Source organism: Amyelois transitella, chromosome 24 (assembly GCF_032362555.1).
Source record: "Amyelois transitella isolate CPQ chromosome 24, ilAmyTran1.1, whole genome shotgun sequence".
Classification (NCBI taxonomy): domain Eukaryota; kingdom Metazoa; phylum Arthropoda; class Insecta; order Lepidoptera; family Pyralidae; genus Amyelois; species Amyelois transitella.
In genome coordinates, this window is record NC_083527.1 from 3,776,025 (window position 1) to 3,783,577 (window position 7,553).

Below are 7,553 nucleotides of genomic sequence, written 5' to 3' on the forward strand. Positions count from 1 at the left end.
GCTCTTAAGAATTTTCAATTTTTAGTAACAAAAAGCGCTAATTCTTTTAATCGCCTCATAGGACAACTAAGAAAACAAATGTACCTTGGTATCTACTAGGTACTAGGTAGATAATCTGTTCTCAATATCACTTGGCACAGAGTGGCCCCGAAGTTAAGATGAGAGGGAGAGAGCTTTTATGTAAAGATATGCCGTGCGGTACACGGGTAGTCTCATCTCTTTTGTTAATGTCATAACAGACGATTAACGGAACACCTAAGCACCTTAGGTACTTTCTTTTATGTTACCCAAACTGGATAAGATTTCTTCTGTTATCAGGGTCACGAATGTCAGTAGTGTTATTAGCCTTAGTTATTCTAGATCATGGCCATAGATTAACCCGGGGTTTCTAGGGCTAAAGCCGGACACAGGCTTTTGGTTGCCTGTCCGGACAAAATTATCGCCTAATGACTATGTCCTGCCTGTCCGCCTTATTACCTACCTATAAGTAGATAGGTATTGCGGTACGAGATTTCTGATCGCCAAATTCAATTCTATCATTAAGCCAAATAGCTGAACGTAGTCATTCAGTCTTTTCAAGACTGATGGCTATGTCTACCCCGCAAGGGACATAGACGTGACCATATGTATGTACCTATGTATGTTAATTCTATAATGCGAATCGTAACTCACTATCGCCAATGGTTTACAATTTTTTGAGGAATTGTAAGTATCTACCTACCTAAAGTACAAAGGTACCTACTTACTTACCTACTTTATACCTAGATGACCAAAATACTTCTCAAAAGACCGGAGGAGATTACCTAGTTAAAGGGTAATTACCTAGGTGTAAGTATTTGTCTAGACGAGTAGGTACGGTAATTATGTAGGTAAGCCTAGATAGATACAAATAAGTAAATTAACGTCTTTATCCGACACGGGGTAGACAGGGCTAACACTCTCGATAACACTGAAAACCCCTACTACGCTATAAATTTTATTAAAATATAAGTACTTGCTTGATAGTTAGTTTCGGTTTTTCTCAAATAATTGGTCGATACACTGAACTTTTTTTACTTTAAACGGGGAAAATTAAATTATTTCCTGGTAACGCCATCTGTTATGGAATAATGAATTCGTAAGTTTTTAAGTTACCATAACCACCACTTCAAGTGCTTTCTGTTTTGGCTACTCCACAAAAGATGGCGTTGTGTAAATTAATTCATTCATTCTATTTCTCTTTAGTTTGTGATTCTTTCGTTGGTTTTTGATAATTTTTCATTCACTCATTTAATATCAAATAGAAGTTTTTGTTTCGAATTTTATACTATTTCATAAACTATTAAAATGTTTAATATGTATGCAACTAAATAGCTTTTAAATATTTAAAGATCATATGTAAGTAAATCTCTTAACATGGGCATTTATCATTGGAAACTTGGAGATGTAGCGCTCGCTAGAGTTTGCCAAAAAGTTTACGCGAAAGTTCAAGTTGTAAAAGACGAAAAAGGCTTATTTTATGACTGGAAAGGTATTAGAAAACTTATCAACAGTAATTTATTACCTGAATTTTATCATTTTGTTACTGTTAAATGTATAAAGACATCATTAAGTACCGATTTCAATGATTATTTCATAGAAAGTTTTCAACTATTTTTCTTTCAGTTCTAGGCATCACAGCCGACGAAAATGGCAATCTCTTGGTGACCAAAGAGCTCTGTTACTATGCTGAAATGTGTAGTACAAAACACAGGCTGTGGTTACCTTACACTTGTCTTCACCTCGCTGAGCGGTCCCGACCATTTTAGGGAGTTAATAAGGTTTCTCCGCCAAAACCAGTTGTAAATAAACTTGGGAATACTACAAGAAAGGTAAATTTGATAAAACTTAAATTAGTTAAATCTATTTTCACAAACTACTAAATATCTGGGCAAACCCAAAATCACTAGATATGATTTAAGGAGTACTAGTCAGCCATTAATCATTTTTAATTTTTCAGCCTTGCATCAAACTTATCTTGAGTATTATAGATAAAATTGTTGAGTCAAGTTTGTTCTTTATTCACCTTTTACAACAGAAATAGACAGAGGATTGAATTCTCCTTGAAAGCCTCATGGTTTATTTCACTCAATGTTTGCAATTTTTACTCACAAAGAACTTGGTGATTTCAGAGAAAACTAAAAGAAGACCACACATTACCACTCAACATTAAACCAAGCAACCGCGCCCCCGACCTTAACGTCACTTATGACAAAACCCACACTCCTCTAAACACACACACCCCAGTCAAACAAGGTCGTTACCAGAACGCCTTTAACGAATTTGTCCGTCATGGAAAAGAGATGTTATTCGATCATTTTTACTTTCAACTAAAGAATAATTTCAATGAAAATGCGGATTGCTTGGATTACTTAATGAATGTTGATGCAAGTACGGAAGATAAGTTTGAGTTGGTTATAAAGAATATTGTGACAATTAAAGAGGTTGAGAATTACTTGCATCAGTGCTGGAGATACAATTTCGTTGCTAAAGCAGAGAGCAAAGAGTATGATAATTCTGTAAGTATACCTTTTTAAAAATATTTGTCTGCTTCTTAGTTTCTTCTTATTGTCTGGTCAATTAAGACATTCTAAGGTATTTCAGCTTGTTAGGAACTTATGGGATTTTTGGTCCAATTTGACCCAACTAAGATTATAAAAAACCGTGTCAATAGGCACCAATATGAAAAAGAATAAGACCACTTCATCTCTTTCCCGTGGTTGTCGTAAAAGGTGACTAAGGGATAGGCTTATAAACTTTATTATATAACTTGCAGACTAGCAACCTGTCACTATTTGAATCTCAATTCTATCATTAAGCCAAGCAGCCGCACATGGCCTACTAGTCTTTTTAAGACTGTCGGCTCTGTCTTCCCTGCAAGGGATATAGTCGTGATTATATGTATGTACATGTATGTTAGATTATGTTAAAAAAATTATTTTGACTTCTGTATTCTAACTCTGTAGTAGTTCATATCATGGCATGCCACACATATTGTTTATTTCAGAATAAAACTCCACCGCCAAAGACAGCAATAACACTGCACACTCCGTGGTGCCTCGTGTGCGGCGTTAGTGTCAGCAAGTTACGAGAATGTGTCAACTGCCCAGCGTCCTACCACCTGGCTTGCCGGAGGGAGTGGCTGCTCACTCTCATACGTGGGTATTTGTTTATTGCATCAGTAAAGACACTGATGAAAAATTTGGCTAGGTACCATCATACATACTTACATAAAATCACGCCTCTTTCCCGGAGGGGTAGGCAGAGACTACCTCTTTCCGCTTGCCACGATCTCTGCATACTTCCTTCGCTTCATCCACATTCATAACTCTCTTCATGCAAGCTCGGCGGTTTCGGGTACTTTTGACGTGACCCTTTACCAGGACGTCCTTAATTTGATCAAGATACGTTTGTCTAGGTCATAAGTTCTATGTTTATTCTTTCGCCTGAAGCTTTGCCACTCACTCACTCATATAGGTCACTCTCCAGTTCTTCTTGGGTGTGAATGTCAGTCAAACAAACTCTTTCCATACTAAGGTTTTTTTAAATACATTATACGGATTTGGATATTCCAAGGGTCACACTTATTGAGATGAGTTCCTTTTCCTATGTCTTTTTCCATAATACTATTGATCTGTGTGCTAAATTGGATAAAAATTGGTCAAGAAGCGTAAACATATGACAAACAAACACACTTAGTTATTTATAATATTAGTATGAACTTCACATGTAAAGCCAATAATCCTGAATAGTCCGGGGTGCCTGCTGAGTGGTGTAAGCGTCAGCAAGCTGTGCGAGTGTGTCAACTACCCTGGTTCTCACAGTCCAGTAATTCCGAACATTAGCCTTACAAACAAACAAACAATGATAGTTCCAGTTTTCTTCGTACACGCAATGTATAAAATGCGAGGATAAAGAAGGAAGTAAAGATGTTATAACTTAATTGATCGTTTTCAGACCGCAAAAACCCACCTAAAAAGGCGCAAAAGCAGGTGACCCTAGTGGAGAAGATACTATCCAGTACAAGAACTATTTGCTCTGTGCAGAAAAATAACAATAAGGAGAACTTCGATCTGTGCCCCAGTTGCATGTGGGGACCTAAAGTCGGGTAAGTCACAAAGAAAATTGATAAAAGGAAAAGCAATTTTTCTTTTTTTCTTTATTCTTTTTATTTTTACAACCGCCGAGCTTGCATGAAGAGAGTTATGAATGTGGATGAAGCGAAAGAAGTATACAGAGATCCTGGCAAGTGGAAATATGAAGTCTGCCTACTCCTCCGGGAAAAAGGCGTGATTTTATGTACTTATGTATTTTTTCAACATAAAATCATATATACCAGGCGCACCCCAAGTTCTTAATCGGGAGGATGTAACCGGGACTAAATCCAGAGATAATTATGTCATCGACTCAGCTAGAAACCTCCAGCCACAACCCTTGTTAATGAACACTGACAAGGAATATCGTCTCTCTCTTTCATTTTGGATAACCAAAGAGAGAAAAGATATGCAAAACTTAGTGAATTGACTCTCTAGACTAGACCTCTAGTTCTATGGAGTTAGTATATTTCTCTCCTAGGTACGACGACGTGGTCTGGCACAAACTCGGCTCGTGTTCGTGGTGGCCCGCGAGGGTGTTGACCCCGGGCGCGACGCCATCTTGTCTCCTCACTCGCTCGCACACCCCCCACCAGTGGCCGCTGAGGTATTACGGTGAGTATAATTATATATATAACATGATTTGTTGGTATGGACGAGGACGCAATAACACCTAAATGTCTCGTTGAAGGCAGGTCATGATACAAAGACTAGCATGGTACGCGCGATGCCGTAAAAACTATCGCTGTTTCGCTCTTTTATTACGACGTGAAACGAGACAGCGATAGTTTCTCGCGCGATAAAATCCGGCAGCGCGCGTGCCAGGCTAGGCAGGCGGGGGGCAGAACCTGTTTTTTTTAATGAATATATTGAATTTTTTACTCATGGTATAGATATTTAATATCAAGAGTCAAACAAGAACAAACCTTTGTTTCTGAAAATCACCACGGATTATTAGTGAATAAAGGGAATTTCAATTTGACGCTGACGCCATTGCGAACAAAAGTCGTTATACACAAGATGTGGGTTTGCCGCCACAAAAATTTAAAGTTTCACCAACATTTCTCTTTTCTGTTTATATTCTTGGTGATATATATATTTATATATATATATTGGAGATATATATTTTTTATTATCTGGAGATAAAGCCTTCTTCCTCGAAACAGGTGCAGAAAATTACTCGTGGGGGGACAGCGCCCGTATGTGTTTGTTCCTGCCTAGCCACACGGGCGCCCTGGAAACCACCAGAGACCCATTGTTGAAGCAAGGCATCCTAGATGCCTGCGATGATTACATAGCTGTTTACTTAACATAGTCGGTATTTTATTGGAGGTTATACACCGTTTTGCTAAGAAACTTTTTTTTTAATAAAGGAGAAACGACACGTTTATTGTTGACCATATCTTTAGGTCCGCCACACGATGTCCTTATGTCAACTATAATTATTTTAAAGCTTTTACGGACAAATAACACTGATTGAGTTAGCCTCGAAGTAAGTTCGAAACTTGTGTTACGAGATACTAACTCAACGATACTATATTTTAGAATAAATACTTACTAAGATAAACATCGAGAAAGTTCGTTTCTCATCATGCCCTGGCCGGGATTCGAACTCGGGACCTCCGGTGATACAGACAAGCGCACTACCGCTGCGCCACAGAAGCCGTCAATGCTGTTTTTAACCTTTAAAATAATAATAGTTGATTTAACGTTGTTATTTGATCCTTTTACAATGTATAACATATCTATTGCAATTGCCATGGTAGTAAATACCGTTTTTAAATTTAGTATTATTGAAAGTGTGAAAGCAAAGCTTTTATTTTCTGAAAGAAGTTCATATTACGACAGCTCCATTAATTTTATTTAAAAAAGCGGACGTGTTGAAATATACTTTTGAAGTGGTGATAATATTGGATATAATTATTGCAATTTTCATGCCAAAAATTAGTTTTTAACTATTTTAGAATTTACATCTGTTTTTTTATCATGTTGACTTGTTTTATCTTTGTTGTTTTATTAAAATAAAATGTAGGTTTCGATACTTAAAAAGAACTATCACATTTTTGTGTAGGTTTACATTGATAAAATGTTTTGTTTATAGAATTTAGGTTTTTATTTTTCTGTTCGAAAGATGATTGTTATTTTGTTTATGTTTTTGTTATATTTGTTATTGTTTTATCATGTTCGATATTTTCGCATGTTTTTTTTACCTAAATGTCGGTTTAATTTTTTTACTTAAGTTCTAAGATATTTTTATTAAGAAAAGTTTTGTTACAGCCTGTAAGGCTACTATAATCATAATCTAGCAAGTTCCGTGTCACGTATTACAACCACGAATCGTTTATTGCGAAAATCAACAGATAAAATTTTCGACTTTGTAATTAATATTAGCCGATGTTATCTTTCATATCTCCTAACATAGAACAAGAGTACTTAAAAAATGACTAGCCCCGCCTACTAATCCACGCATGGAGTTCGTGAAAAACTATATTAAAATTCAAAATCATTGTATTGTTTGTCTGTCAAACGTTTACCTAATTAATTTTTTATCAAGTATTTACACGCAACTGTGTCCGCGCGAATTTAGCGCTTCCTACACGTGCCAATAAAGCGCCACCCACAAAGAATATAGGTTTTTCGCAAATACGACAATAAACTTTTGTTTTTACAGGACTGAAAAGTACTCTTCTACAGACTTAAATTTAATTAATCGAGACTCCGGAATTAAATATTTCAAGAAGATTGGTTCAGTAGATAAATCGTGAAGAGAAACATACAAACGAAAACTTTCGCATTTACAATATTAGTTGTGTTACATAAAATCACGCCTCTTTCCTCATGGTTTGGGCATAAACTTTTATACATATTTAATTGTTACAGAAATAAAATTTTAAGTACTTGCGTAAGTGTTAGTTCGCAATTTTCGACAGGACTTTTCTGTTTCTCACCTATCTAACAACAAAAAGAAAAGCTAGTTAGGACGGATGTCAAAAAAATTATAATTATCATTACTATTTTTCAAGCGACACCGAATTGCAAGATATAAATTGTTAAAAACGTTTAAAAATCGATCAATCATTTTGACGGGACGTTATCTGTGGATTTAGATGTAAGTAAAGATTAATTTTATAAAAGAATAATGTGATTATTGTTATCTTAAATAAATCTATTAAAAAACATGACACTTTCTTTCATTTTATATTATCATTGGCGCACTGGATAAAAATTTAATTAATAAATAGGCGTCACTTGTATAAACCCGATTTTCACACGAAAATATGATAATCACTTTCGAAAAATACAATTTGTTTTTTAATGAAACAAAGTTAGTCAATTATTTACATTTATTTATTATTTTTACACAATAATAATACTTTTATTTCAACAATTAGCAAAAGCAACATTCATTTCATGTGATCGACAAATAATAATTTTGTACTT

At 35.6% G+C, this 7,553-nt stretch overlaps 1 non-coding gene across 1 annotated transcript; it reads left to right on the forward strand.

The window, feature by feature from the left end:
- The first annotated feature begins 1,304 nt into the window (after positions 1–1,304).
- On the forward strand, positions 1,305–7,220 carry LOC106135899 (uncharacterized). Its single transcript, XR_009657369.1, has 7 exons — positions 1,305–1,510; positions 1,645–1,850; positions 2,151–2,537; positions 3,026–3,176; positions 3,976–4,126; positions 4,594–4,727; positions 5,279–7,220. It is a non-coding gene; the product is annotated as an uncharacterized LOC106135899 (transcript).
- The last annotated feature ends 333 nt before the right edge of the window (positions 7,221–7,553 follow it).